Source organism: Ascaphus truei, chromosome 19 (genome assembly GCF_040206685.1).
Source record: "Ascaphus truei isolate aAscTru1 chromosome 19, aAscTru1.hap1, whole genome shotgun sequence".
NCBI classification, from domain to species: domain Eukaryota; kingdom Metazoa; phylum Chordata; class Amphibia; order Anura; family Ascaphidae; genus Ascaphus; species Ascaphus truei.
This window is the reverse complement of record NC_134501.1, coordinates 35,995,427-36,005,318: the sequence shown is the minus strand read 5'-3', so window position 1 is coordinate 36,005,318 and position 9,892 is coordinate 35,995,427.

The following is a 9,892-nucleotide window of genomic DNA, read 5'->3' as shown; positions in this document are numbered from 1 at the left end:
CACCAGGACAGGAGGGAGCACCAGGACAGGAGGGAGCACCAGGACAGGAGGGAGCACCAGGGCAGGAGGGAGCGGAGCACCAGGGCAGGAGGGAGCACCAGGACAGGAGGGAGCACCAGGGCAGGAGGGAGCGGAGCACCAGGACAGGAGGGAGCACCAGGACAGGAGGGAGCACCAGGACAGGAGGGAGCACCAGGATAGGAGGGAGCACCAGGACAGGAGGGAGCGGAGCACCAGGGCAGGAGGGAGCACCAGGACAGGAGGGAGCACCAGGACAGGAGGGAGCACCAGGACAGGAGGGAGCACCAGGACAGGAGGGAGCACCAGGACAGGAGGGAGCACCAGGACAAAAGGGAGCGGAGCACCAGGGCAGGAGGGAGCACCAGGACAGGAGGGAGCACCAGGACAGGAGGGAGCACCAGGACAGGAGGGAGCGGAGCACCAGGGCAGGAGGGAGCACCAGGACAGGAGGGAGCACCAGGGCAGGAGGGAGCGGAGCACCAGGGCAGGAGGGAGCACCAGGACAGGAGGGAGCACCAGGACAGGAGGGAGCACCAGGGCAGGAGGGAGCGGAGCACCAGGGCAGGAGGGAGCACCAGGACAGGAGGGAGCACCAGGACAGGAGGGAGCACCAGGGCAGGAGGGAGCACCAGGACAGGAGGGAGCACCAGGACAGGAGGCAACCCCTCCCCCCCTGGCGGCCGCACCCCTGCACCTACCTACTATCACCCTGGGCGGGTGGGCAGCCACGGAGACCCGGGGAAGAAGGGGGGACACTGCGCAGCCACAAGTAGAGGAGCGGGAAGATTCTGCGTCACAGACAGTCACGCGCTCACGAGCAGCAGGCACAGGAAGTGCCGCGAGCGGCTGTGAGTGGGCTCGGGGGGAGGAAGGGGGGGTCCCAGGTGGGGGGGGGGAAGCAGGGAAGATACGCGCGCGCTTCCTTGCACATCGTGAGTACGCTAAATCCTGTCACGCCAGTGCCCTCTGTCCCCCCGCTGTTGGCAGCCCAGGATCTAGGGGGGGGCAAGCGCCCATGCTCCCAGTAGTTATTATTACTAACTGTTTATTTATGCTTTATTTTAGGCAAATTACATTATATTATTTATTCATCTATTCAATATTTCTCTCTCTTTGTGGCATAATCATCACACCATACAATGTGTTAATTGAAATTAAATATAGAGCAATTAATATTAACAATATCTTCCTTTATTGTATTATTTTAATATTTATGATATCGTTTGGTCCTTAGTACCTAGAATACTATATATGTAGTATCTTTTAGTGTTATAATGATTTTATATCATGTTGTTTAGGTCAGCTCTATATATGGTGTCTATCATTACTATTTCCATATATTATGTGTTTTATTTATGTTCAGTATTGCGGTATGAGTTTTATTAGTTGTTTTCTCTCTCTCAGTCTCTTTTAATCTAATCATGTTAATCACAAAATGTTAATTAGAAGCTTCGTTAGCTCAAATTACATCAAGCATCTTTCAGCTGATTAGGAGCGGCCTACGGAACTATTAGTGTATATATATCATGGCCGTGTGTTCCCTCCCCACTGCCCTTTGAGAAAGTCACCCGTGAGTGACGAAACGCGTCAGGGAGCGTCATCACGTAGGACGCATAGACACTACGTCATCACGGAGCGCAGGAGTAGACCGATCCAAGCGCCAACACCATAGAGGCTTGTCAGCAAGGAGCTACACTTCACGATCTTTGGAACATGTTGCAGCACTATCCACCTGCCCTGGACATCAGTTAGGACTGTGGCTTATCCCGTTCGTGATCGGGGGTTCCCCAAGAACAAAGCGCAGCTGCTGGATGGTGGTGATTATTATCACAAAATGCTTTTTTACTCTGTACCTTTGTGAGTGCATTTTTTACCCCCCCTCTTCCCCTTCCCCTCAATAAATTTACAGTTTTATACTATGGGGCGTGCGCTCTCTCCTCTCTCTTCTCTGCAGATTTCCTATGGACGTGGTTAGTCCTTTTGAGAGCAGCCGGAGACCCCTTGCACCAGCATCCATTTATATAATTGGACTATCACTTTGAGGACTGGTTTTTACCCTCTTTTTTGCTTTTTTGTTTTTTATTTTTCATTTCTGTAATATTGATTGTATGATATTTATTATTCATATGCTTTTTCTATGTAATTGTTATACAGGCACCTAGTTAGATAATTTGTTATCACATAATTAGTATAGTTTATATTTTAATTTAATATATATTTATTTGAGTTATCACTTGCACTTAACTATTATCTATATACTTCCACTTACCTACATACCCTTACTAGGCGCTGCTTTTTTCTTTGTTTGTCCTCAATATATATATATATATATATATATATATATATATATATATATATATATATACTATATATACAGGCATACCCCGGTTTAAGGACACTCACTTTAAGTACACTCGCGAGTAAGGACATATCGCCCAATAGGCAAACGCCAGCGCGCGCATGCGCCTGTCAGCACGTCCTGAACAGCAATACCGGCTCCCTACCTGTACCGAAGCTGTGCGCAAGCGGGAAGACTATAGAGCCTGTTACAAATGCGTTATTTACATCAGTTATGTACGTATATGATGATTGCCGTATAGTACATGCATCGATAAGTGGGGAAAAGGGAGTGCTTCACTTTAAGTACATTTTCACTTTACATACATGCTCCGGTCCCATTGCGTACGTTAATGCGGGGTATGCCTGTATATATGTATATATAGTATGTTTTATATAGATATACATATATACATACACACGCACAATCACAATTCTCATTATATATATATATATGTAGGTTGCAGACCTGTCTAAGACATGCAAATGAGCATACAGGAAATTTCCATTTTATATATATACATATATATAGTGCAGAATAAATGAGTTCTTCAGTATTAGGTGATACCTTTTTTATTGGACTAACAATTTATGTCATAGGACAAGCTTTCGAGAGTTATCCTCTCTTCTTCAGGTCTGGCAATATCTCGAAAGCTTGTCCTATGACATAAATTGTTAGTCCAATAAAAAAGGTATCACCTAATACTGAAGAACTCATTTATTCTGCACTATCGCAACTGGACTAACACGGCTATTTTCTGCTTTATACATATATATATATATATATATATATATATATATATATATATTATATATTATATATATATATATATATATATATATATTTATATTTATATACTGTATAGTACACACACAATGTTTTATCCAACCTTCTAATTGATTATTTGTAGAGAAAATGAACAATGTCGCCAGAAGCGCTATTTTTCAAAATGTAACATCTCTACTAGTGTAAAATGATACTTCATATAAAGCAGGTTATGGGACACAGGGGGCTATGCACTAAGCTTCGCAAAGTGCTCTTCGAACGTGATTTTTTGCTCAACCCGATGCACTCAGCAACGAATACAGGCACTTTGCGATCAAAAAATTACTTTTTTCAGGAATGTTTTCTAAGTCCAACTTTGCTCGTTCGCAACCCTGTTTGTGTTAAATTCTGCCCTTAAGCGGGATGCACTAAGCAACGCAACCTTAGCAAACGCGAAAGTTGCGTTGATCAGAACATGTCAGGTCAGAGTAGATGCAAAGAAATCTGGACTTAGAAAAAAATTCTTGCTTTTTATTTTTGCATGCGCAAAACCCATACAACAGGCCGGCGGGTGTCCCCGGCTGACCCCGCGGGGGTCCCCGAGGGAGCCCGGGGGTCATGCAGGTGTCCCCAGCTGACCACGCGGGTGTCCGGGGGTCCTCGGCTCACCAAGCGGGGGTCCCCGCGGGAGTGCGGGGGTCCCTGCAGCAGTCCGGGGGTCCCTGCGGCCGTCCCGGGGTCCCCGCGGGAGTCCCGGGGTACCCACGGGCCTGCGGTACCAATGTTGCACCTCCAAAAATAATAAACAATAATTATAACTAAATACACCCCCCTAACACATACTATACATAATGGCCAAAATTACTATTATCCAAATATGGGTAATAATGCATTTGGCCATTTTAAATACATATAACATTCAATAAATACAGTGAAAACATATTACATATAATAACAATAACAATACATAACACATAACAATAATTACATATTACATATAAACATATTACACTTACCTTTTACAGGCACCCACGATGAAGGCCGTCTTCATCCTCATCTTCATTCTGTCCATGCCCCCCCGGTGCTGCAAAACATGCACAACAATTACAATAGCCAATGTAATGTCCCCTAACTCCTTAATCACCATAGCGGTTATTAACCGCTACAGTCATTAAGGGGTTAACCCACCCTCACCCACCACTCGGGAGGCCTACATACCCTCCCCCACTAACCCCCCACCCCGTGAGGCCTAACCACCCTCACCCACTATCCACAAGGGACGGCCTACCCACATACCCTTGGGGCCAATACCCCCTCCCCCCACACCCAGTACCCACAATAAAAACAACATACTGCCCCACAATAAACATCATTCTATTTATTAAATACATAACCCACCCCCTGTGCCCCCCCATAAATACATGATTCATCCTTTTACATACAGGGTTCATACCCCATGCCCACGCGAGTCTCCGGCGGGCTGACGGGTCACCTGACAGATCTACAGGGTACCAGCAACTTGTTTCACACAGGTTCTGGAGGCCTGTTGGTGGGTCCCGCGGATGTCTGGGAGCCCCGGGTCAGACCAACAGGTGTCTGCGGGGGCCTCGGGTGGTTCTCACGGGGGTCTGGGGACTCACGGGTGCTCACTACGGGTCCGCTGTGCCCCCACGGATGTGGGACCACCGGTTCTTCCCTGCACACTACGGGTCTGCGGTGCCCCCACGGATGTGAGGCCACCGGTTCTTCCCCGCAGACTACGGGTCCGCGGTGACCCCACAGATGTATTTTGTTATTGTTGTGAATAATGTAATCTGTATTTAGGTAATGGCTTCTTTATGGTAGTTAGATTAGAATGATGGTGGTTACTTTAAATTAGAATTGTTTTGGCAATGGTTTGGCTTTAGCAATTGAATAGGGAATTGTATAATTGATTTGTATTGTATTTTAATTGTTTGAGGAAATGGATTAATTGATTGATGCTAATTGTATTGATGTTGGTTAGTTTCTAATTGATTTTCATGATGGCATTGGTGATTAGGGGACATTGTTCATAGTGTATTTTATTGTTTCATATATTTTGCATAGTGTTACATGATGCACATATTAATTGCATCATGTACACACTCAATGCAATTGTGTGACATTTCATAGAGATTTGTGGAGCTGTTGATTTGTTGGCTTATATTTACAATAGATGCTGGATTCATTGTAACATGCAATGTGGTGATTTTAAGATAAAAATTTCATGTTTTGATTTATGCATGTTTTATGTGTTTCATAATGGGCAAATAATATATTATCCATATCTGGATAATAGTTATTTTACACATTATTGTACTGTATGTGTTGGGGGGGAGAGGGGGAGGGGGTATTGGCCCCAAGGGTATGTGTGTAGGCCTCCCTTGTGGGTAGTGGGTGAGGGTGTGTACAGGAAATCAGGGGAGCAGTTGCACCTTAAAATAAAAACAAAATCTACATGGTGTAATAATGTTAACACAGTGAAGTGGTTTCTAAGAAAACTTAGAAAACTAGATAAGGAGGCTATAGCACGTATAACCAGCCAGACAGAATGGTAAAACCATAGGAGGATCTGAGATCTCAAGTAGAGACAAAAACACAGGGATAAAACAAACACTTTATCCACAAATAAAAGAATTGGAGGCTTACAGGATCCAAAAGGATATACAGCATAGGGAGTATGTAATCTTCAGATCACTTCTCATCGCCTTTCACTGCTGCTGCTGCACGCCACCCAGACTGCGTCTCGAACAGCCGTCACGTCACTTCCGGAATTCCGGCCGGTTGGAGATGACGTCACGGGCTCAACGTTCTCTCTCTCTCAGTCTCAGGGTCACACTCAACGCGTTTCGACGCTCTAAAGTGACGTCTTCATCAGGAGTGCTTGTGACCTGCTCTAGGGGTCTTTATATACCCACTGGAACTAACTCTTAACCCCTCCTCCAAAAGGTTAACTATTTAAAACACCATAGCTTTTGGGCAGCTCTCATTTATATCCCATATGTCTAGGTGAGGTTTTAAGTGCATGAATATTTATATAATTCATAAAATATTCTAATAAAAAGATTCTCTCTTTAAATACATAAGAGAGAAATCATAGTAGGATTAAACATACAATTTTTATTATTATACACAAATTCAAAAAATCAATAAAATATTATATTATTAAAATTAATTATGACTAATTTCTATCTTTAAGGAACGACGATTGATGTATCTTGAAAGATATGAAAGATATGAAACAAAGAGTATTTAGGTGAAGAAACTTAAGGAAACAGGGATCACATAACTCATATATCGAAATACTCAAAAGACTGTATACATATACAGAGCAGATAATAGCAAAATCATTATAAAAATATAAAAATCATTAATAAAAATATATAGTCATTAACATATTTAAAATACTTTTATAATTTTATAAGAAAAACTTTAATTAAAATATTAAAATTCTTATAAAAAGGCACCCAATTCGAAATCAACATTTAAGCCCTGAGGAATTAAAGTTTTCAATGAAAAAATCCAAAAGCTTTCTCTTTTCTTTAGAGCTGTGTTCCTATCCCCACCTCTCCAATGGGGCAGTACATGCTCAAGGACAGTAAACCTCAGGCCAGATGGGTCGCCATTATGTTTTAAAATAAAATGATGAGATAAAAAGTGGGTCGTTACCCCCCTTCTAATATTACCCACATGTTCTAAAACACGTGTCCTTATGGGCCGTGTGGTTTGACCCACATATTGTAGCCCACAAGGACATTGTATCAGATAAATAACATGATCAGATTTACAAGTGGTATGTTGTTTAATTTGAAACTGTTGTTTTGTAATATTAGACATAAAACCAAATTTATCATCTGCTCTCTATTTACATGCTGTGCATGATGTGCATCCAAAAAATCCCTTAATTTGTGGCAGCCACCTGTTGGTATTATTTTTAATCTTAGGTAATGCACTTGGTGCTAGTCTATTTTTTAAGGTATTGGCTTTTTTAAAAATTACCATCGGTTGGTCTGGGACTATGTCACCCAATATTGAGTCATTTTTAATGATATGCCAATATTTCCGAACTATTTTTGTTATCCTCTCTGACTGTCTATTATAGTTCGTTATAAACGTAAAATCAAAGTTCTTTTTAGGCTTCTTATTCACATTTTCAAGCAGTAGATTCTTTCTTTCCAGAACCTCCACCTTTTCTACTGCATCTTTGATGATCCCATTTTCATACTTTTTTTCTTTAAATCTGTCCTGCAGGAAAAGAGACTGTTCATGGAAAGTTTTGTCATCCGAACAGTTTCTTCTAATGCGCCTTAGTTGTCCATATGGCACATTTTTTAACCAGTTTGGATGGTGACAGCTATGGGGGGATATATAATTATTGATATCCACCTCCTTAAAGAAGGTCTGAGTACTGATCAATCCACCATCAATGATGACAGTTATATCAAGGAAATTGACCCTTTCCCGACTATATTCGCAGGTGAATTTTAAATTAAGGGTATTATCATTTAGATAGTGGATAAACCTAATCAGACTCTCTTCATCTCCTCTCCATATAAAGAAAATGTCATCAATGTAGCGCCGCCACAGGCACAGGTCATCACCCAGCTCTGCAATGGACCAAATGTAGTCCTCTTCCCATGCTCCCATGAGAAGGTTTGCATAGCTGGGTGCAAATTTCGTGCCCATGGCGGTGCCACATTTCTGAAGATAATAAGTTCCCTCAAATGAAAAATAATTGTGTTCAAGAATGTATTTTATCCCGTCCAAGATGAAATTTGCCTGTTCATGGGGCATAGTGGAATCTCTCGACAGGGCTCTATCTATCGCCTCATGCCCATCTCTGTGGCTAATGCACGTGTATAGAGAGGTTACATCACACGTAGCTAGAAACCACCCATCCTCCCATGTCTGACCTTCCAGAATACGTAAGATATCCGTCGTATCTTTCAGATATGACGGCAATTTCTTTACATATGTCTGCAAGTATGTATCTATGTAAGCAGATAAATTAGAGGTCAGAGAGTCAATCCCAGCTATGATGGGTCTCCCAGGGGGGTTTGTCAGGCTTTTATGAAGTTTGGGGAGGTAGTAGAAAATTGGTCTGATGGGGTGTTCTTTATATAGGAACTTATATTCGCTATCATTAATAATTTCTTCAGCCTTGCCTTTATCCAATAGTATTTTTATTTCTTTTTGAAATTCCACTGTGGGATCTTTTTTTAGAGGAATGTATGTATTTACATCACCCAAAATCCTGTTGGATTCCTTGATGTAATCCTCTCTATTAATAATGGCAACTCCTCCCCCTTTATCAGCCTGTTTTATTACCACACTTGTATCATCTTGGAGATTTTTTAAAGCTTCTCTCTCACTTCTATTTAGATTATTAACAAATTTGTCTTCTGATAATACTAATTTTTCAAAATCTCTCTGAACAAGTTGAGTGAATACATCTAAATTCTTCCCTTTCATTTGTTTGGGGTAGAAGGTGGATGGTAATTTTAACCCTGAATGCACCAATCTGGATGAATTTTCAGATTGTGATTCATTCTGTTTTATTTTAGAATTTTCCATAGTTCTTAACTCTACATCCTTCTGTCTAAAAAAACCTTTTAATCGTTAGTTTCCTTAGAAATCTCTGGGCGTCTATAAAGAGGCCGAAACTGCTTGGTCCTGCAGTGGGGGCAAACTTCAAACCCCTTGAGATGACTGATTGTTCGGATTGGGATAATACTTTAGAGCTTAGGTTAAAGATATTATTTACCTTTTGCTCTTTTTGAGGTGTTTCTTTTGTCCCTCTTCCCCGTTTTCTTCGTTCCTTCCTCTTTTTTTCCTTTCCGAGGAGGGGTCCCTGTCCTTCATCGGAGCGTAATTCACTCCCTGAAAGGTGGTGGACCCGCCCTCCCCTAAAAAATCCTTATTGTTTCCTATTTTTAGACCCCCTTTTTTGAACAATTTATCCCTTTGGGTTTCTCTCTGATCTCTCCTATTGTTGATAATGTACTCACCCTCAGATTCATAATCTGTACTCACATGTCTTTTTGGAGTTCTCTCTGTATTAATCTGTACCTTAGCTTGTTTTTTAGGCTGTTTAGTTCTCCAGTTATCCCTTTCAGGGCTTTTCCTAGATTTTTTGGGGAGATATTTTCTAGGTGTTTTCCCTCTACCTTTTGGTTTTTCGGATTGGGGTAAAGCTTTTTTCACTGGTGTTTTTACAGGGGGTTTTTTATTATCATTTTCTATTTTAACAATAGGTTCAGGTTTTCTAGGAGGACCATTTTTATAGTCCTCCTCATCTCTTAAGTATTTTTTGACTTTTTTTGTGATTGTCTCTTTCCAAATTTTATCTAATTTGCTTTGTAATTTGGAATCTTTTTCTTTGAATAGAGTGGTTTGGTCTAAATTACCAATCCTCTCTTCAACCTCTTTTACCTCAATGTCAATTTGTAACACATGGTTTTTTTGCTGTTCTATAATTAAGTGCATTAAATCCATTGAACATTTTTCTAAGAGGTTATACCACTTGTTAAGGAAGGTTTCATCCTCAAGATCTATGGATGGGTCTTTATTAAGTCTTAAACCTCTTGGGACTCTATTGCTTAAAACATATTGTTCTAAGAAAGTAAAGTCCCAAAACTTTTTAATATCTTTAATCAGTAATTTTTCTAATTTTTCAAATTCTGCTTCTAAGATGTTAGTCTCTCCAACAATAGGTACATTGTCTAGATCCAATTTAAGAAGACTATT